Source organism: Phasianus colchicus, chromosome 3 (genome assembly GCF_987193195.1).
Source record: "Phasianus colchicus chromosome 3, bPhaCol1.hap1.1, whole genome shotgun sequence".
NCBI classification, from domain to species: domain Eukaryota; kingdom Metazoa; phylum Chordata; class Aves; order Galliformes; family Phasianidae; genus Phasianus; species Phasianus colchicus.
In genome coordinates, this window is record NC_143438.1 from 43,733,007 (window position 1) to 43,756,003 (window position 22,997).

The window sequence follows — 22,997 nt, forward strand, 5'->3', positions numbered from 1 at the left end:
AAGCGGGAGAAGGCAAAAATCACTACTTCCTCTTATCTGTCTTTTATCAGCTCTAGCTACCTGCTAGATTTTGATAGGACAAAAGAACAAACTTAGAGCATTTTGTCAACCTGCTTAGAAAGAAAAGAGGCTAGGAGTCCTGTTTAACATCTTTGGTGATGACCTGGGTGAGGACACTGAGTAAGCTTACAGGTAACACCAAACTGGGAGAAAATATCAAGCTTCTTGGGGTAGGAAAGCCCTTCAGAAGGATCTGGAAGGGCTAGATCACTGGGCTGAGGCAATGGGATGAAGTTCAGTGAGACCAAGTGCTAGGTCCAGCAACTTTGCCACAACAAGCTCAGGCAACACTACAGGCTTGGGGCACAGTGGCTATAAGACTGTGTGGAGGGAAAGAATCTAGGGATGCTGGTCAGTGCTTCGCTAAACATAAGCCAGTGTGGCATGCCCAGGTAGCCAAGAAAGCCAATGACATCCTGGCTTGTGTCAGAAATAGTGTTGCCAGCAGGAGCAGGGAGATGAACGTTCCCCTGTACTCAGCACTAGGAAGGCCACATCTTGAGTACTGTGTTCAGTTTTGGGCTTCTTGCTACAAGAAAGACATTGAGGCCCTGGAGCATGTCAAGAGAAGGGCAACAAAGCTGGCGAGGGGTCTGGAGCACAAGTTTTACAGGGAGTGGTTGAAGGGACTGAGATCCTTCAGTCTCGAGAAGAGGAGGCTCAGGGGAGATCTTATTGCTCTCTACAATGACGTGAAGGGAGGCTATGGCAAGATGGGGGTGGGCATCTTTTCCCAGGTAACAGTGATAGGATAAGAGGTCATAGCCTCAAGTTAGCCCAGGAGAGATTCAGGTTGGTTATTAGGAAAAATTTAATATTTGAAAGAGTTGTCAGGCACTGGAATGGCCTGCTCGGGGAGGTGGTGGAGTTGCTGTCCCTGGCAATGTTCAGGAGGCATCTGGATGAGGAGCTACAAGATACAGTTTAGTGGCTTGTGATAGCAATGGTAATGGGAGGACAATTGGACTAGATGATCTTGTAGGTCCTTTCCAGCCTTGTGATTCTATGATTCTATGAAATGTGTAGATGTGCTAAGGGGCATGGTTAGTGGGGTGTTATTGGTGGTAGGTAGATGGTTGGACTAGATGATCTTGGAGGTCTTTTCCAACCTTAATGATTCTATGTTTTAAAATGTCTCCTGGAACAGGAGGAGTTTCCTAAGGCTTTTGCAATGCATCATTTGTAAACAGAGTGACTTGGGAACGTCATTGTTGTGTACTGAGCTTGTTGCAATCCTTCAGTTTTATGTGTATAAAGTCTGTACTGTTGTAATGCGCACTTAACTCACCTTGCTAAAGAAATGATTGGTGTTTATCTTCAGTTTCTGTTGCTTGGAGCGAGTTCATGCTGGTTTTTAGAAGAATGATTTTGTCAGCATGCCATTCCCTGCAGGTGATACCAGGTCTGTTGCTGTTGTGTTTTGGCTGAAACTAGATGTGGCGCTGCTCTGAAAAAGAATTATGCAGATTTGGTGTTGTCTTATTAAGCAGTCTTACTCTAAAGTCTCCCAACTCAACTGCAGTGAGTTGGAATCATGGCTTTTAATACCTATAAAACTACTGATGGTAATGAATGACAAGGCTATTACACTTAATAGCATCTTCCACTTACTGCTTTACTACTACCTAACACTTGGACTGCACTATTGAAGCAGATTATTTATGGAATATTGAAAGGTTTAAGTGAGAAACTTGTTATCCTTTTTGAAGTCCTAGAATCCTATTAAACATCCAGCAGCAGGCTGCAAAATTATTGAGTGCATATAGTTCACAGGAATTCTTAGTATCATGTACTTTTTCCTCCCAAATGCTGTGCAGTTGCTCTTTCAGAACACTAAGCTGTGTGGGAACATGCAGACTAGCTTGTGCCAAAGCACGCCTAGACATACATGGACACAACTTCATGAGTGGGAGATGTACATAGAAGGATACCTAATGGAGGTAGTTTATTTCCTTAGTTACTGGGATATTTCAAAAGCTAAGGAACTGATGAGGATTTGCATCAGAGTAACTTGCAGATTAATTCATTAACTTCTAACTGACCCCTTCCTCCCAGTCTTGCAGTTCAGTGTGATCCTACACATAGCAAGAATTTCTACAAAGCATGATGGAACTTACTCTATAACTTCTGAGAAGGCATCTGTGTGTTGAGCTACAGGTATTGCAAACAGAACTTGGCCTGTTTGTCTTCTGGCTTCTGGTGTTGGAGCTGTTGCTGCAAATCATGCATCTGCAATAGGAGTAGATGTTGCAGAACTGGTGTCACACAACAAATCTTGTATCTTGTTGCTTTCTGTACTACTTAATGCAGAAGTGGAGGATTTAGCCGTGGAAGAAGTATTGCAAAGCTTGGTGTGTATTTTGAGAGAAGAAACATTGAAGCTGTTGAATGTACAATGCTAGATTTTTTGTTCTTATTGACAAATATATTGTATTCCTTTTGAATTGATTGGATTAGGTGGAAGGTGAGAATTATTTGAACAGAGGTTAGAAAATCCTCAAGACTCCTTGATAGCAATGTCAGGCACAGAGATCAGGAAAGAACTCCTGAGAGCAGTAGTGAGCAGGCAGCCACGTCCTGGATGTCATGAAATTCTCTAGTGATAAGAGGGAACTAAGTGGAGTACAAGTATCATTGAACTGATTCGAAGCCTGGAAGCTAGGATAGGAATAAATATTTCTTGTGGATCTTTTCAGTTGTTTTTTGTTTAAAAAAAATCTTAGTTTTCTTTGGAAAAGCCATTGATAGAGAAGATCAAGGCAAGCTACCTCCCTGCTCTGGCTGACTTGTTATAGCATCACAGACACCTGGCTGGAACAGAAGGCTTTGTATGTGCTGCAGATACTGCTTTGCATGCCAGGAATCATCTCCAAAAGCTTTTGCTTACACAAGGTGATTTTGTTTTACAACCTTTTTATTTTGTACTGTTGTGAGCTGTTTACTTTTGGCAGAGAATCAGAATCATTTGAGTAGGAAGGAACTTTTAAAGGCCATCTAGTCCAACTCCCCTGCAGTGATCAGGGATATGTACAGCTAGGTCAGGTTGCTCAGAGCCCCTTCAGCCTGACCTTGAATGTTTCTAGGGATGGGGCATCCACCACCTCCCTGGGCAAGTTGTTCCTTGCTTCACTGCCCTTTTTTTATATTTAAAACAAACAAAAACCTTCTTTATATCTGATCTAAATCTCCCCTTTTTAGTTTGAACTATTTCCCCTTGTTTTATTACAACAGACCCTGCTGAAGAGTCAGTCCCCTTCCTTCTTATAGCCCTCCCTTTAGATACTGAAAGCTGCTATCAGGTCACTTTGGAGTTGTCTTTAGGCTGACCAGCCCCAGCTCTCTCAACCTGTCCTTGTACAGCACAACAGCTAACAGCAGCTCAGATTGTCTCCATCTTGTCTTGTGGTTGCACTTGGCCTCTAATACAGTGACTTTGTGTCCCACAACTTTAGGGTTCAGTTGGCATTTCACACAGTATGCTGCGTAGAGGTGGCTGGGCTTTTCGTGCAGGTCTGCCTCCCCATGCAGTATAGAGAAGAAGCTCTTTACACAGAGAATCTTAACTTTAAATTAATTTTTAGTTTAAAATTGACTTTAACCAATAAGCCAAAATGACTGAAATTTAAGAGTCTAGCAGAAAATGATTTTTCCCAGGTTTCTGTGTCTTACACTTCTCTGTGCAGTAATGTTAGTTAGGTTGTTAGTTTGGTTGGACTCGATCATCTTTGAGGTCTTTTCCAACCTGGGTGATTCTGTGTGTGATCGTGTGATTTTGAATAATTATCTGGATAGTGATGAAAAACAATCTAGTAGTCACCCCAGTTAAGCAGGAAGTACATGGAATAGCTGATACGTTTGTCTGAAAGCAATCAGCTTTCCCAGTGTGGTTTTTTTCATGTGGTTTTTCTAGTACTTTCTTCTGTGGAATATTCTCCTTGGGAGATAATTCCATAGTCTCTGAAAAACATATCCCAGCTTCCGCTTTTAACCAGAAGTCTGTGCATGTGAAACCTGACCCTTATTCTTCTTATTCAATTATGCTAATTATGCCAGAAAAGCTTTTTATGATGCCTGCTGGGGAAAATGTGTTATATGAACAAGACATTTCCTGACATGGAATGAATATTATACTTGTATATGTCAGACCTATAGAAAGGTTATTCGGTAGTGTCCCATTTCCCCTGGAAAATAAATAAAACTTAGAAAATATTTCTAGTAGATGAGTCTGAACTGGTAAGTGCCTCAAATACAAATAATTTGTTCAGGACTCTCCCTCCTTTTCCTTCTCTCTCCCTTTGAAAAGCAGTTTTTACAGATCTGTCTAAGGAAGGATTGGTATTATGTGGACAGCTGTTTCAACTGTCAGAAATCTTAGCCTTGTACTCCAAAGAAGTCCTCTTAGTATGTTTCTCTCTCATTCCTTGTTTGTACTCTCATGGTGATAAGTAAACTGTTGTATTCCTTATATCCAGTGGTGGGGAATGATCCCCTAAGATACATGTGACTCTATTGCCCTCTCTGCGAGATTCAGGAAGCATTTATTTAAAGGGATTTCTCAGCAAAATGGTTTTCTATAGAAAAGTGATATTTTTTCTTAGATTATTATTTTTCTCAAGATATCTTTAAACATTGAGAAAAGCAACTCAGAAGTTTTTTTCTTCCTCTCCACTCAAAAATCCTATAACCAATGTTCTTATCTGCTTGCGTGCCATGTATGGGCAGCATTCTTGCAGCTATAGGATTTGGAGCACTTAAATCTGTCGTAATAGTTCATAACTAATCCATCAGGTTGTTTTTAAGGAAAATGAATTATCAAATATTGTCCTTTTGACAACCTCACTTCATTCTTTCCTTTATAGATCTGTATAGCAAATACATCCTGAACAAAGAGTACATACACATTGACAAAAGGACTGCTTCCAGTGTTTCAGCTGCAGCTCAGTAGTTGTCATCTTCCATGTTTGTTTGGAGCGGGTTCCTTTATTTTCAGAATACTAGTTATGTATGGGACTGGGATGTGGATGTTGAATGGGAATGGCCCCTCTACTTGTCATAATAAAACTCAAAAACTATGTAGTGCAGTTTGGTTACTACCAAATCACAAAATGTTTTGCTTCCAGGAAATAAGGATACTTGGATTAAAAGAGGGTTAGAGATCTTTGATTAATGGGAAGATGAAAACAAGTATCATGTAAGACCAATTATTCGATCTATTTGTGTAGAAGTGAAGGCATAGCCCTTCACTTTCTCTCTTTGGTTATCAAAACTGGAACGGTATCCTGTTTCCAAACCACAACATTGAGGTAACAAGTGAAAGTCCTGAATCCTAAGGAAATGGCACGAACCCCTCATTCTGGTGTGTTACCGCTACATGAGAAGCTGTCATAAGTCATTCATAAAAATACCAACTTTATTCTAGAGCAATTGAGCTTTGTGTAACAGGGAAATCAATCTCAGCAAAATTATTTCTTAGAAATAACCTTTCTTGGAAACAGTGTGTTCTGTTGCCAGCTCTAGGGCATTGTTAGGATGGTGGCATGTTTACAGCCTGATGGTTCCTCATCTGGTTTCTGAAGGAGCTTGTTGGGTTGGTGGAGAGCTGAAATATTTTCCTTGCAGACGTGGTCTGAGACCTCCATGAGGTTTTATGAAGGTCAAAGAGAGGTCCATCAGAGCCTGAGACTGTTCTGAATACTGTTTAAAAAGGTAGTATAATAAATAATGGAGTATAATAGTATCTGTACTTTTTTCCCCTTTTTAAGTCTGTTCAGATGAGTTTTCCATTTCTGCACTGGAGTATTGCTTTTCAGTACTTAAAAAAATAAATATTGCATCTCTATTCTCCTTGATCCTCATCTTATGCCCTGGTATGTTCATACAAATAAAAATGGGCAAGAATATTGCATTTTCTCTTAAGCAAAAGAGGACATTAGAAGAGAACTCCTAACAGAATCACCTGTAACATGCTACTTTGTGTCATTCTCTGCCTCTATTTGTTCCCATGCCTTTCCAACTATGTCTTGTTCAGTGTTACACTCCTGGAGGCTCTGACAGTACATGATGATATTGTCTCCAGCAAATGATTTTATCTGACCTACATGAAAGGTTGGAGCACAAGGTTTAGCATTTCACAGTGCCTAAGGTGATTGCAGATCTCCTTGTGGATTTTTGAAAAGGAAAAACTTTATGGGATTAGTAAAATCATGTTCCCACAGGATAATCTATGAGATTTTGAGGTTGATTTCTGCATGTGATATCATTTTTACAGGACTGACCACCAAACCTAGAAATCAAACTTTTAGAGAGGCTTTCAAGGACATTTTCAAGCTATAAAGCATTCTGATAAGAGACACTGAAATTCAAAGTAGAGAGTTAACAGATAAAACTTAATTCTTTTGTTTGAAATTGCTGTAATTGCTAGTAAGTTTGTGTTTGTGAGTTTCCTTCAAAAATGGTTGTAATGATGAACTTACAAAGCTGATCAGAAGTGAATTACATAGTGCCAAAATTCATTACTGAAAGCTTTACTAAAACCAGCTGTTGTAATATTGATATGAGACAGAACAGAATAGCTTGTTCATAGCAGGCAAAAATTCAATGCTTAATAACGACTACTTTGGATTCAGTCCAATGAATAGTTTAACTCTATAAATAATGCAATTTTGCTACAATTTCCTCTCTCAAGATTTGGTCTCCTTAATGATTTCAAACCAGCCTTGTCCTATGGCATTGTTATACAGCTCTAAATGGCTCTGAATTGCTGACTCTTCATAGCTGTATGGACTTCTTTTTCTGCTTTCTCTTTCAGCCTGAGCCTTCCATTAGGAGATTAAGTGCAGGGTGCTGAAGTTTTACACACAGGGATGAGTCATCCCAGAGTTCACATTTGGGTGTGTGCACACATTATGTATGTTTGCTTCTAGATTTCCTTGATGAAATAAACTTATAGATAGCTAAGCAGGAATTTGATGTCATCTTTTTCTGACTCTTTTAAAGGTACCATGGAAATGTGACTTGAGTCTTTTGTGTAGTATTCTGAATACAGTATGTGTACTTTCTATTCACTTATGTAAGAAAGGTGGCTAACAAGTATTATGATTTAAAGTATTGTAAAAGGTGAACGGAGACTTAATAGCTGTGCAGACTTTTGAACCTAAAGGCCAGGTTTTTTAAAACTAGAGGCAGTTGAACTGAATTTCAGAAGTGCTGGTGAGTTACTTGGTGCAGCAGCTGTTGTCTAGAACTAGTGGTGAGTGCAGGGATCTTGGCTGCTCAGTAGGGCTGACAGTGGTCTTATTCTGTATCTTTGTGTAGACACTGGTGTGAAAAAATAGAAGAAACAGTGACTGTATCAGGTCCACCAGCTCCCCTGATCTAATGGTAAGACTTGCTGTTGTTTTTCCTTACTTTCTCCTAACTTCTTTAGTCATACAGTTGAACAGTAATTTTGGCTTTGACTTATTGAGAAAGTAGTTCTAAACTTCAGATTAGAGAAAAGCTAGAGAAAGTGAGAATACAAAAAAACTGAATCATAGAATCATTAAGGTTGAGAAAGACCATGAAGATTATCTCGTCTGATCATCAACCCATCAAATGTGCGTGAGGTAAGCAGAGCTAAAGAAGAATAAACTTTAAATCTAGTACTTTCATAATCTTCTTCATTGCTAGTTCTTATTTTTGGAGACTTTCAAGACTTTTTCTATATTTGGGTTGGTAGGAGTGATGTATTTCCTTTGCAAGGTATATCTTGCACAAGGGGAACAGCTGGAAGAGGCTTCTTCAGGAAACAAATTGTATTCAAAGCATGATGATTTGGGAAGACCAAGCAGTGTGCATCTGTCTTTTCAGATTTTTCTGAAGTGTGAGAACAAATTCATAGTTCAGTGAAAATCTCACGAGCAATGTTTGCTGTCTTACTATTACTGTAGCACATTGCATATGAGGTAAAAGCAAGCACAAGCCAGGAGGAATTCTGTGCATTAGTTTAAAGGTAGTAGATTAATGGCACTTCATCTAGAGGAGTTTGCTTGCAAGGGTGTCTTCCGAGAAATTTTAGAGATATAAAGTTTCTTTTGAGAATGAGTAAATCTATAATGGTTTTTAGATGTATCACCTGTACCTGAAGAGCCTGTAGTCCCAGAGTCATCATACTGACTTACATCCAGACTCTTCACTCAAGTGACCAGCAAGTGCTGGTATTGCAGGAAGCCACCCAGTCATCATGCAAGTGAAGAAATTTAAGATGATGAAAATACTGTGCAAGTATGTGTGACTCTCTGCTTCATGACAAGAAGGTGTAGAAATGTACAAATGTAGTAAAGGAGAAGCTGGATGTTGGATATGCAAAATCCTTGCCTACAGTAAATGGAGGGGGGGAAAAACACTCTATAATTAAAGGAGGACCTTTTCCTTATTTTCTTTAACTTGTTTGCAAAACACTCTAAAAGTTCCTCTCTATACTTAGAACAAATTGTAACACAGATTCTTATGTAATTTAATTTTTAAGTTTGCTTCACGCTTCTCTGAACCAGTCTAAGAAAACTAAAGTTAATTAAGTTTATTTTTTTCCAACTATCCTAATTAAACTTACCATATCAAGGCTGCCTGCCTTGATAGCATGAATGCATGCTCTGTCTCGCTGATGAGACTGAATCAAGTTTATATGTGAACTCTTTCTATTTTATCCTCTCATTGGAGTTCACAATAGATAAGGAATAATAGTCAAACTGAAATTATAGCGTAAAAACAAGGAGTTTTAGTGCTTGTTTTAGTTTCATTGTTATGAAGCTAAGGAAAAAATAATTGAACCATTACAGAAAACTTTTTTTACCTTTTTCTTTTCTGAATTAAAATTTGTTAAGCACAAATTTTTATCTTGCAATATAAACACAACAATCATCTCAGGCTTTAATTCCCAAATCATTTACTTTTAAAGATGCATAGATGTGTTTCAAAGCAGAAATTTTACATTTGTATTTGATTTGTGAAGTTTTCCTGTGCCTGTGACCTATTTGCTAAAATGACACATTATTTCACAGCCAGTGGTCCATCCCAACCCGTCCAAGCCTACCTCATCCTGTTCCTGGATGAAATATGACTTATTTTTAAAAAGAAGAAAATCCTAAAGCTGAAATCCATCAGATTAAATTTATCAGTTCTAATTACTGCTATGTAAAAATTGTCGGAAAAGCAGTAATGACTTAATCCATTCTGCAGTGACTTGTTTACAGCTTTTAACATTTGTTTCTTCCCCCCGTTAACTTGTATGTTGTGTGGTGTGTATTCCTCCAGTGAGAACACACTTTTGCAATATTTTATTCATTTGTGGAAAACTACCACAGTATATAATTGTTTGTACTGGACATTCCTAAAGCAATTGTCTTAGACGTATCCTGAACACCCAGTATCCAAGAACACACTCAATCTGTAAGTGATTAATAGAGACAATTGAAAGCAGTACAAAGATTATATTTACGTCACTTCATATTCACTCTTCTGTCTGACGCCATCATCATTATGCCAGTAATTGTTTGAGGAGGGAGAGTGTAATTGGCTGACAGCACTTCTGAGAAGAATGTCCTTGCAGTTTGCGTTGTTGGTTGGATAACCAGCAGCTACTGACATTGCTGAGAAATATATTCCATAGTACAAGCTTCTCACTGTACCTTCTCAGACTGGTGATGTTAGAAGACTGCCACAGAAATGGCCAGAAATTTGTTAGTGCCCATCAGTCCTTTCTTGCTTGGATGAGATCGCAATGCAGTGGTCCACAGTGGTCTCTGGTTGTGTGTCTCTTTTACTGCTCTATGGAGGGAGCATCAGGCTTATTTGCTTTCAGATAACTGGTAAATGAGCCCTCAGAAGTGTTAGCTTTCTTTTCCTGATATTTTCATTGATGTCTAACAGAGCTTAAGTGCATTTTGTTCCAGGATAGTTTTGTTTTGTAGTCTGTCAAAGTTATGCCATGATTAAATGCTTTTCTGATATTCTTTTTGTCTTAAAACTACTACTACTTGTGGGGTAACAGTTGTTTTGGAAAGGAGGTAGAATTTCTTATGTTCTTCTGACAATTGGTGATGCTTTCTACATTTACTTTTATATGTTAGTTGGAAGAACATAGCAAATAGTTCATTGTCCATGGACAGCAATGTTATGATTTTTAAAGAAATGTTATAGTTCAGGCTAGGTGTTTGTTGAAGGAACTCTACGATAGTTATTGTAAGCTGATACTTGGTCAGATATGGTGTGTGTTTGCAGTGTGGTTTGGTGCTGAAAATATGGCTGGCATTTAGGAAAATCCAGCAAGTGTCCAAAAGCATGAATCTCTAAAGTGGGGGTGGAAACATCTATATGTCTATACTCATCTTTCCAACTTCTGCCTATTTATTATGCTAAAAGTAGCATGAGAACTGCTCTGAAAGTAATGCCTCCAATTTTATGATGTCAGTCTGCAATGTCAGTGGCAGATGTCAGTGGTATGGCAGTAGAGGTTGAACCTTCCCACTAATATTCTGTTGTAGTTAGTGTGACAGATGGGAGCAGGTGAGCAGTCTGACACAATGGTGGCTAACATAGAAGTGTGTATGAGGCAAAGGTGTCACTGAATTCCTTTACGTGGAAAAAATGTCTAGTACTATCTTCAAATTTTGCATTTTTATACTACTTGAGGCTTGAATCAGTTAAGTTCTTGGAAGAGTTATTGTAATTATCTCTGTCAGTCATAAATGTAAAGGAGAGCGTATATGAATGTATCTAGTAAGTCTCATTTAATCTGAAATATCCAGATCAGTTCTTCAGAAGTAGGAATTTTAATTCTGCAGGTCAGACAACTGGTGAAAAAAATAACCCACTGCCAATTTTAGGAAGCCTGCAGCTGGTATCCTTGTTATATTTATAAAACTTCAGGAGGATAAAAAAGTATTTTGTCATTTCAAAAAGATGTTTCACTTTTTAGTATGTCTTCATATTTCGATACCATTTGCCCCAGTTTAGCTGCAGGTGTAACTAGAGAGTGGTTTAGCTTTACTACAATATGCACAGACTTAATCCCTATTCAGTTGAAATGAACAGTAGTATCTCAGTAGGAGTTACAGCAGAAAAACTTGGTGTGGTTTTGTTTTCCTCACGTCCTTGTAGATTATAGTACTGTGTCCAGCAAAAATGGTTGTTAAAGTGGGATCTAACACCTCCCCTTCAAGCTATTTCAAGGAGACCATGTTCAGTAACTGTCTTACATTTTTTTCTTAGAACTTCAAGGTAGACAGATAATAGACTATGTTAAAACTAAACGACAAAGACCTAAAATGACTATTTAAGCAAACAGAATAATCCAGCCACAATTTTGAGAGTTCATAAAAGGTTTTTAGATTAATAGCTTGAATAAAGTTTGTATCATAGATATTTGGAGGGATGTACTCAAGGGATCTTCATCTGTATTTGAGCAACTGAAGCCAATGACAGCCACCAGTTATGAGTTTTGCATTGGAAAATGTGACTCTTCAGTGTTAGGAAGGCAGGAAGCAAGACTAGGTATGTGCCAATGCACCACTGTCAGAAAAGCTATTTATTCAGGGGATGTTCAAGGATGATCTAACCTTTAAAGCTGCTCCTATCTGAAGACTGAACATTATACACATAGTGCTATTAGACTCTAATGCATCCAGTACTTTATCTCCTGTAGGGCTTTCAGCAGCACTTAGGATTGCACTTAGAAACCAAACTACAGAGACCCCAGAAAATTTAGCTATACCCATCAGTGAATGTCCTCTTCAAGTATTCCCCAATAGATGTGAAGTGTTTGCTTCCTTTCAGCCTGTTTTTTCCCCTCAAGGAATAACTGTCATTCTAATTGTAATTTATACCTTGTCATGAGGAATTCCAGGATATGAATGCTGAGACCACTGTGATATCTGTGGAATCTGGGTCCCACACAAAATGGTGGATAAATGATCTTTAAGGTCTTTGCCAACTTGAGCAATTCTATGGTTCTGTGTATGTGTAGAGCTGTGCTTGTGCTCTTGGCCTTTCTGCTGTAAATATTCAGTATATAGTTTTGAAAGAACTAAGTCTGGGGTTTGCAGGAGTGTTGCAAAAATGTTCAGCATGTCTACTCCATAATGGTTTCAGTAATGCTAGAGGTGACAAAAACACCCTTCAGATGAATACATTCTGCTTCCCTGAAAAGAGAACAGCACAAGAATTGCCAAAACAACCTTTTCAAGAAGCTTTCCTAGAATGGTAAGCACCTTGAAGTTAAGCTTGTCACTCAAATTCTGAGAGAAGACCACTTCTGCTTCAGGAGAAATCTGGATTATTCTAAGGAAGGTGCTTCTAAAATATCAGGCAAAGTAAGAAGTATGAAAAATGGTATTGTGGATGAAGAAAGCAACCAGGGAGATGGGAGAGATCTGGTCAGAAGAATTACATCTGGTCACTTCTTAGGAATTTATCTAAAAAGTTTCTCTGAAATATCTGCTATTATTGTAGGTAATCTGCAGGCTGACACTGGGTGTAATCAACGAAGTACTAAAACTTATTCGAAACATAGCAGTTCAGTCTTTTGATTTTTGTAGCCAGCAGGATTATTGATTTCAAGAACCAGATCTCAGGTAGGTATTAACTGGGGTAGCCTGACTGGTTTCCAAGGAAATCCATGGCTTTGTACCACTGACCAATGTTCCATATGTAATAGGGTCAAAACGGACCATCTGCATTTCATTTTTATTAGCTTCCTGTTTATATTGTTAAGCAATGATTTTCTGACTAGCTCTTAGACACTTCCACTTCATGATCTGCTTTCCATTCCTACGCCTACCTAATACGTAAGCTATTTTTTTCAAGTATATTTACAAGCATCTAATTTTATAGTATCATAGGATATCCCAAGTTGGAAAGAAGGGACCCATGAGTATCATCAAGTCCAACTCCCAACTTTCCACAATGCAGGTGTGTATGTATAAGAATACATTGCCTTGTTAGATTTAAGAATTACTGGGCACTGCACAGATGTCCCCTCAACTGGCAGGTTACACTCAGAGTGCCTGAACTTCTTGCCCTGCCATGTTTGGTTAGCAGGCATCTCCCCTTTTGCTTGCAGTCAACATGTTGCTGTTCCCTGAGGAATCTGACATCAGCAAGAGAGTCTGTGAAGCTAGCTGTAATTCACAAGAAATGTCCTTAACACTCAACACTTAAGGTACTTCTAGATGAAAAAAATTGCAGGAACTTGAAACACTGGTGTAATTGTTAGCCAGCTGTATAGTTCTGTTGTTCTTGCCTGTACTTCAGGCTGTTGTTGGCCACCATGGTTTTACAAGATGTGGGTGTAAGTTTTTGCTTCTGAGCCAAGAGTAGGAGCCTGTATACTTGTATTTTTGATCCTGACTGTAGCTATGGAGACTGGGAAAGGAAGGCGCTATCTTCAAGGGCTTCTGAGCAGGACAAGGGTCATTGCTGGAGAAAAAGGCCAAGCAGCTCTGCGCTCAATAAACTGAAGCAGGAAACCGCAGCATGACTCATTTCTTATGCGTAATGTATCATCAGAGCTCTCCTGTTACAGTTCACTGGTGGAAATGAAGTTCATCTTTCTCTGCCTTTCAGGAAACTGCTGAGAGAAAATTCCTTTAGAGAAGCCACAGCGCCAGTGATGGGCATTTTGCAAACAGAAAGGCAACATTGATACCTGACTGCTGCTAGACACAAGCTGATGCTTTGTGTGGCCATACTCCCAGACAAACTATCAGATATACCTGTTCTTGATGAGAACTCAGTAGCCTGTGGTCAAGGTCTTATGGACAAGCACTAGGATGATGGGCTGGAGAGATTTGCTCATTTCTTTTTTACTCTTGCTTAGAATTTTTATGCCTCAAAAGTGAACAGCAAACTCTAAGAAAATTTAGCTTAAACAATGATTCTGCTTTTTCTTGAATAAAGATTAGCAATTAAGCCAAGTCTTGAATGGGTAAGAAATTAAATTCCATCCTTGTTGTGACAATATTATTTTGAGGGATTGTGATATGGGACTTACTGAACTTCAAAACAAAATGATTCTTTTTCTTTCTTTTTATGTGGGATTTAAGGCTGGGGGGAGAAAAACCATCAGTGATATACTTAAGTACTTAGTGATTTGGAGAGAGAAGGAAGGGAACAGAAACTGACAATGCTGACCTAGAGATATCTTGCTTTTTTGTTCCAAATCAAAATGTCCATAACAGAACATTCCCATCCTGAAATATTAAACCATAGTCCCATGAGCTACAGGCTGTATTTTAACTCTGTTTTTGTTTTCACAAAAGGGGCATTAATAATGTCTTGGCATGGTACTGAGCACCATCAATTGTGTAAAATTCTGTTGCCTGCTGTGCTCCTCTATCATTAATAATACATCCTGAGATGGGAGTGAGAGCAGAGTCTTGCAATGCTAGCTGATAAGATAGCTGAAAATGCTGCATTCGTTCCAAATATGATAGAGAATGAGAAGGAATCTTTTATCCCACATGTGACAGATTGAGTTGAACTGAAAGTCTAATCCCTCTGTAAGTCACAGAACTTCTACTTTGAAGGAAATAAAGAACAAACGGGGAATTTAAACAGGAAAGAAATGCTGGAGCCTGTTATGTTCCCCAGCCACTTCGTTTAGCCTTGAAAATATCAGCATGGCTTTCTTTATGCTCTGATGATCCACTAGTGTCCCATAAATTAAGCCTGTGCAATTCAAGACTTATTTATTGTCCTTGTTCTGTTCTTTTTTCTTCAGTTTTTGAAGGCTTTTTTTTTTGTCTCCCTAAAATATCCTGTTACATTGTCTGAAAAATTTATAAAATTGTTCCTAGAAATGCTACTGCTCTTCCAGGCATTGTTTTTGAGAGCAATGTCTATTTAAACAGTGGCGATGAGATGGGTTTCTGGACCAACCTCCAAGAAACCACAAACTACCCGCAAACAAAATCTCAGACTTCATGGTCCTAAATCAGTCATCTTGTCAACCTGTTTTTCATCTGACTAAATTGTGTTTAGATGCAGCATTAAACTTTTGTTCCATCCTTCTGGAGTGAAAACGCTGTGGTTTTTTCAGATGACAAAATTTATTGCTTACTTGCTCTCATTCTGCTTTTCTCTTGCTGAGGATATTTCAGGTAGATTCAAGAGGGCTGGTGTGCTATTTCTCATGTTGTGGTAACAGAGAAGGAGGGAGTTGTCTTAATTTCTACTGGAGTGCAAGGTCTATCCCTCACATGTCCCTTTAGCTGAGGCCAGCAAGCTACTTTGAAAGTAAATAAAGATATGTTGTTTTAACTCTTTAACCTGGAGAATATTTTGGCACAAGAGAAATCTGGACTGGTCATGGACAAAAGAATGCAAGAAATTTGGAAAGGGCTTCTAGCCATAGAACCACTGAGGTTCTGGAGTAGTTTTCCTATGCAAACAGTTAGATTTGCAGAGGAGGTTGTATTTATTTTTGAATTACTGTGATTTCAGAATTTAGTTTGGTGATTCTGAATGATGTTATACAATATGGTTGCTAACTTCTACATACAAGCTGAATTAGTTACATGTCTACCCCCAATAACAAGTTTGGTAGTGTGCATTTCAGAATGGGAAAAACATTCATTCTTTGATTTTTCTTTTGTATTTTTTTAGTCAGGAAACTTGCTTGCTAAAGCATTAGTAGGCAGAAATAATTTTTTCTTAGTAGCTGAATATTTTTAATGAACTCTTTGATACCAATGACTAAAACAATGAAACCGAATGTAATTTATGAAATGTGTATTTGAAGTGAATTTTCACGTGGTAACTTTTTGCTGGATCTAGAAATGTTTTGGTTTATGTTTCTGTTAAATAGGGTTCCTTATATGGTATAGGTCAAAAAGTCGTCATCTTTTCTTTTTAGAGTCTACAGTAAAATAAAGAGCTATTTCTTCTGGGAAAGAAGGATGGTTAGTTAGAGTGAAGGTGTGGTTTTTCACAAGGAATGTGAGCCAATCTAAATATAGGGTACCACCCAAAGGAGTTTTCCTGTTCTCCATGGATCTGCTTTTTCCCACCTTCTCCTGAATGCTCAATCTTCCATATGTGGTTGTTGGTTTTTTTTTTTTTTAAATTGAATTGGGACTTTAAGATAGGACTTAGTATTGTAAGTCAAGATGAATCTTTAAAAGAATAGTGGAGACCTTGAGATAGACTACTTTTCTTGTTTCCTGATAAAGTGTCAGTGTTTAGTGCTAAGCTAACCAATAGTGATAGCTCTATCTGCAGGGGCCAAATCCAACTCCAGTAGTGCACAGGCAGAGTGTGGTGGGAAGCCTTCCTCCCTGTCAGGGAGAGCATTTGCTGTAGTGACACAGTCAGTGCCATTTGATTTGCCAACAGTGCTTCATCCTCTTTGGCAGAACAAGAACTACTGAAAAGGAAAAAAATGTAAACATGGTATGTAGACAAATAAATCAAGCAGGGAGATTTGAGAGAATACATGGTCAGAAGACTATCTAGTCACTTCATAGTAATTTATCCAGAAAATATACAATTACTGTAGGTAATCTGAAGGCTGGCAGTGAATATTTGTGTGCAGAAAAATACTAGAGTTTAGTCAAAACGTTACAATTGAGCCTTTAGATTTTGCAGCCAAAGGGATTATTGATTCCAAGAACCAGATCTTGAGCAGGTGTGAACTTGAGCAGCCTGACTGAGAATATGACGTAGTGTGCCTTTCCCATTCTGTTTTAACTGTGCTGTTCGGATAAAAACTCCCTCCTTCATCTGCTTAATGCATAACCCTGTGGGTTTGGTTTTTCTAGATACTGGGGAGGAGGATGATGGGAGGAAATAAATCAGGATAATGCTGTTTGTCATTTTTTCAAGGTGATGGCTAAAAAAATGTAAGGTGCAGTGAAATAGAGCATTCCACAATTCTCAAGTTTTTTTCCTTCTCTTCAAGCAGTCATTTTTGGAGACTGGTCTGGATTCAGATGGAATCCCAATATTGCATGTGGCAAAAGTTTTGTGTTGCTGTGGGTGCAGTTCCCAGCATTTATCTGCCTCATCGGACAAAGTCACTTTCCTCAGCATCTCTAGTCTCATTTACTTCCCACTTTTCAGGCACTTTTCAACCTCTCTAAAAAGCTAAATTGTGAACCAAGCAGACCTAGTCTTCACATGGAAGAAGACTTCTTAGATTTAAGGAAGATGATTTATCTAAATATATCCAACGACTTAAATCTTTTGCTTCTGTGCTCCCAGGAGTTTTTCCTCTACAGAACCTTCCAAGACTTTCAAGATATACTCTTCTGTTCAATTTCACTTCAGTCACTGAAATCTACTCTTTAGTTTTGGCTGATGTTACAATAAAACCCTATTTCTGGCATCCTTAAGTCTTTTTCTTCCTTTTTTTACCTGCATTCAGCTGCTTTTTTTGAAATGCGTCTTCCTGTCCAGACTCAGTGCTATGCTGAAAGGTGTTCTACATTGAAGAAACTTTCTGCCAAGAGTTCACAGGGATGTGGTCTTGTATATGGTGCCTTAACTGGTAGGTAAATTAGCTGAGATGTTGCTCAAATATCATATCTAGATTAGTGGAATGCAACATGTGACTTTTATTATACATTGAGAGCTAGCTTGATAATCAATCATGCATTCAAAACTGGAGGTTAGAAGAAGCTTGTAAGAGGAACATCAAGGCAGTCGAGCTGGGGAACATGATATAGAAGAATAGGTTGAAATAATGCTTTTATTTAGTCTGGAGAAGGCAGAGAGGGTCTCTTTAGCAATTAAGTGCAACCTGCTGTAGGGAACCTGCTTTGCCAGGGTGTTGGACTAGATGATCTCCAGAGCTTCTTTCTGACCTCCATGTTTCTCTGATACATTGAAAAATTGTGCCTAGTAGGTGCACAATGACAGAATAAGAAGCAGTACATACAACTTTGAATTCACTCAGAGGGTGCTGAGATGCTGGCACAGCTGCCCAGAGAAGCTGTGGTGCCCCATCCCTGGAGGATCTCAAGGCCAGGTTGGATGGGGCCTTGGGCAGCTGAGCTGCTGGGGGGCAGCCCTGCCCATGGCATGAGGTTGGAGCTGAGTGGGCTTTAAGATCCATCGCAAGCCATTCTGTGCTGCTGTAATTCTCTGACTTCATGATAAAAACCAATGCAGGTAAATAGAAGAGGCTTTCTAGTATGTAAGCAGTTTTCGGGAAGAATAAACATTATTAAAGGGAAAATGTGAAAATCTAGAGTAATGGGCATAAATACAAGAATAGAACATCTTGATTAAACCAATCAAACTATTATTTGCCTCATACGAAGTTTCTTTATATAGCAATTAAAAATTCTTGTTTTCCTTTTTGAATGAGAAAATGTTTCTTGGTAATATATTTTTATCCTGTACAAATACATATGATGAACTCTTTAAAACTGGAATTTGAGAATGTTATTTCCTGTGAGTTACATTACATCACCATGGATTTTTAGTGGCTTTGAAGTGTTCCTTGCAATCTTTCAATTGGTGGTTTCATGTTTTCTAAAATGGAGTCAGTCTATTTGTTTGATTTAGTCTCCTCTTTTTTTTCTCTGGATAGACTTTTATCAATTTGTTATTTATGAGTTGTGTAATTATGCTTGTTAAATGCTTTGACATATTTTTCCAGGGATTGTGTTATGTTTTAGTTTTGCATATTTCAGTGAATTGGCAAGGGAGCTGAGATCACTAGAGTCTATTCAGATGCTTTCATCTAGGACCAGCTTGTTGTTGATTTGGATTTGTGTGCCCAAGTTTTGCTTTTGTCATATTTGTGCAACTTTGCTAGAGCTAATATTGTTCTTCCAGTCTAATTAAGAAGAGTATTTGCCCAGTGAACATTTCTAAAAGCAGATCAGAAATCTGACCTTTTAAAAGCAACTTTTTAATCTTATAATGAGAAACTTATCAGTGGAAGTGGCTTCTAGAAATAAACAGTGGAGAATAAATTGATAATCCAGAAAATTCCTCTACTGAAGTGATTGTCCAGTGTCTGTGGAGCCTGGGAGGATGGTGACATTCACCCTTGCACAGAAATAAGCAAGTATATCAATAGCCTACATTTACTTATCTGCACTGGAATGTTGCAGAGAAATATGGTCTGGTCAAAAATCAGGAAATTTCTGACACGGTGGCATATCATGGAAGTAACATAGGCATAAAACTCTCTATATTTCTACTGAGGAGTTGGAATCTTGTCAGTGTGGGCCAGGTCATTGTGTTGGATACCCAGCTCCAGACAGCTTTGCCTTCAGGTCAGTTAACTGAGTGCTCCAAGTTTCTGTGGTGTGATCTTAAAATTACACATTTCCTGTAGGGGAGAAGGGTCTTTCTTACACTTAAAAGCAGACCTTGTACCAGTGAATGGCATTTATTTGGCATTAACACACATAAATCAAATTGTTTTATAATTTGGCTATGATTTCAGCTTTTAGCAGTCAACAAAGTGGCCTTTCACAAATGCTGTTATCTTTTTTTACTTGTCCCCACGACACTGTAGAATTGGAATAAGCACTCTTCCTGCTGTTAACGTGGATTGCTAATGTTATGTTCAGTTCTATGACAAGTGCAATTTTAACAGAATATATTTTAATGAACTTCTGCTTAGAACAAGTCTGAATTTTTGTCATACGTAAGGAAGGATACTTCACACCTTTTAGTGAAGTTGTCTTATATGTTTAATGTGCCAACATGTGTCAGTGATATTTCTTCATTGTGAAACCTGAAACCAATGTTTTACATGTGGAAGAGCATCTTTTTGTTATTGCTTCTTCAACTGATTATCATTCCCTGGAGTAAAAAAAAAAAAAAAAAAAAAAGTATTAAAAGAGGATTCTCTTTTTATTCACATTGATTAATTCAACATACCTATCTAGGAATATCTAGGAAAGTACTGAGTTCCAGTCAGAGATCTCAATTTCTATTTTATAGCATCCAAGAAACACTCTAAAGACTCATAATCCTAACTCTGAAAATGTTACTGAGTTATGTTCAGGGATCCGAGATGTTGCAAAATTTGCTTTTAAGAGTTTTGTTCAGTAAACAGTATTTTGTTGTAGTTTCTCCACCTTTTTCGTGTATCAATCTGTCAGAATGCTGCCAGCAGATGGTACCTTTTCCACCAAAAGTACCATCTAAAGTGTTGAAATTCTTCATGGAGAAGCCACAGCTCTAAGAAAGAGGCAAAGAGAAAAGGGGCATTAGGTAAGAGAATGACGACACTCACTTTTAAAAACTTCTAGTTTCTATGAGAAACTAGAAATTGAGAAGCGAATCTAGGAGGAAAAATTATTCACAAGCATATGCTTGAAACAGCTGTAGCATATGTTGCCATCCCAGCCTTAGTGCTACCTTTAAAACAGCTCACACAGATGGAGGACCTGGCAGTACTACCAATAATTAATTCCCTATCATTGTCATATAGTTTGCTTTAATCAATTTATACTTACTGACCTGAAGATGGGTTTTCCACTTGCAGAAGTAGTAAATGATATTGCCAAATATGCCTGTGCTTTTGGTTACTATTTACTGCTAAAGGAACTAGAATTTTATTTAGAAGTAACTTGACAAAGCCTAAAATCTCACCAAAAGTACGCGAGGACGATTTTTGTAAGCTTTGTTTTATTTTCTTATTATATATGTTTTCAGCCTAAAAAGTAGTTGCATGAGTGGGAGCTGCCATGATCCTCTTAACAATGTGCTTTATTTTTATTTTAGCTTTTAAAAAGACTTACTGGGTAGCAAAAGGTTTTGTGTGATTAATTCATAAACTGCCTGAGCTACAGTCATTACAGTTTGAGGTTTTGCTTCTGTTAAACAGCCCTATTGTTTGTGCTAGCTTCTGGTTTCACAATTAACCTCCTTGCATGATGTCTCATCCTTTTACACATTCTTTATTTTTTATACCTGATTTCTTTTTTCACTTAAATTGAAATGGATCTGTTTATGAGTTGAGAGTAAGTTTTAATGGCAGCATAATGACAACTGCTGGCATGTTAGCTGGAGTGGGCACTCCCTTTCTTCCCATAAATAGGAACCATTTTATAAATGGGAACTGTTTTGCCTACTGCTTGAACACTGTATTTGAATGCGTTTACTTTTAAGATGTTTATATTGACCAGATGTTCTTGATATCACTGAAAATTTGTTCCTTTAAAGCTTCCAGATTTTTGATGATATATCATTTCGTACATCTGAGAATAACATAGTATCTTCGTTTAAGAGAATAACAAGCTTTTTGTGTTGTGCAATTAACTGCTTGTGGAATAAATTCAGGAAATTCTGTTTCTGATGTTGGGACTATGGATGAGGGACTTCATAGACATTTACATACTGAGCATATAAAAGGGAAAACAACAGTTCTACATTATGTGATGTGAATGTCCTAGTATCATTGCATGAGGAAAACATCTTTGATCTGAGCCTTTAGATGCAAAGACTTCATAGTGAATTGAAAGAATGGACTGCAGTTAAAATTCCTTGTTGATTTCAGAGTTCTCAGGGGGTTAAGAAATGAACACATGTTTTGTGTTAAATATTTGCAGAACCATGAGCTCCAATAAAATTAAAGTTTAAGCCAGCTAGTGCAAAAACGAAAATCTGGATGAAGAAATTAGGAAATAAAGAGTTTAGATATGTGAAATCAGCTATTCTGAACCACAAGAATCTTAATTGCTGTAAAAACATAGAGTTCTTAGTTGGAAGCATGGAACAGAAATTGACTTAATTGTTTACCTGAGGTAGTTTTGCCATTAAAATTTCCACGTACAACAACGGGATTTCTAAATGAATGTTTTATTGACTAATGGCTGAATTCTCCCCTTTAAAGTGATGATAATTTTCTTTTCGATCAAAGCAAAATAGGAGTTGGCCTTTAGAGTTCTCCTTGTTTTTCTTCCTTTCTTTTTTTTCTTGTTTAATCTGATGTTGTGAAATCAGTTTATGGCTTACTCAGGTATGGTTCTAACATCTCAAATATTAAAAAGCGCCAGTTGAATGAGAGAGAAATCTGTCATTTGTCTCACTTTTCCTTGATTTGTCTGTTACTGGCTCATGTTTACTGGTGGTGGGATGTGTATGAGTAAAGAAATACTCATCCAACCACCTGTAACTTATTTCATGTCCTTGACATTTAACTAAGAATTTATTTCTAGAGAAGTGTAACAACTGTCCTTTCTCCTTGAAAAATTCTTTTTGAAAAAAATCACTTGAATTTTCTAATGAATACATTAATTTGTAAAAATTAATAATAAATGCTTAATGCTTGGTCTCACCTTTCATTTCTATAGTGTGTACTCTTGGTGCATCTTCCTGAAGGCTAATATGTGTGGGAGGAAGTGCTTTGTGTCAGAAAGATTAAAATTGAGGATAATAGACCACATGTGGCCTATTAAACCCATTTACTCAGCTTATTCCCCAAAGCATCCTGTGAGCCAAATCAGTTATTCTGATGGGGACAGAAGCAGGAACCTGCTTCCAAACCACTGTTGGGTGGTTGACCATGCCTAGTGCTGGTGCTCTGCATTGACTTGCTGTGCAATATGAATTTAGCCCTTTGTTTTTCTGTTTTCCAGTTTTTTACACTCTGACTCTCATATCTGTCTCATTGCTGAGGAAAAACCAAGACCTGGACTTGACACAAAACACTACTGTCTTTCTCAGATCTGCAAGACAAGTCTACAAACCTAAGAACTGCAGCATTAGAAATAGTATTTGTGTGTCAGTTTCTCTCAGGAATTGTTTTTATCTTGAGATGTTTTAAGAAAAAGGTTATTGCAATATCTGAAATCTCAGTTTTGGCCAATATCTTCTAATTCTGTTCTGCAAAATTAAGTAGTGTTGATCAGTTAGAAAGTGAAATGGTTGGTTGATAACTGTTCACTGTAGTGTATGTTGAAGGATGGATATATGTTTTACCACTGTTTTTCTTC

The 22,997-nt window shown here is 37.9% G+C and overlaps 1 long non-coding RNA gene across 2 annotated transcripts in view; it reads left to right on the forward strand.

The window, feature by feature from the left end:
• Positions 1–15,076, forward strand: part of LOC149918541 (uncharacterized) — a 34,982-nt gene extending 19,906 nt beyond the window's left edge. Inside the window, exons 4-6 of one of the 2 annotated variants that reach the window (XR_016465103.1) lie at positions 7,375–7,440; positions 8,165–8,322; positions 13,660–15,076. This is a non-coding gene — a long non-coding RNA (uncharacterized LOC149918541). Of the gene's footprint in view, positions 1–7,374; positions 7,441–8,164; positions 8,583–13,659 lie in introns of those variants that run through there. The other variant, XR_016465102.1, reaches the window with a different exon arrangement.
• Positions 15,077–22,997: the final 7,921 nt, after the last annotated feature.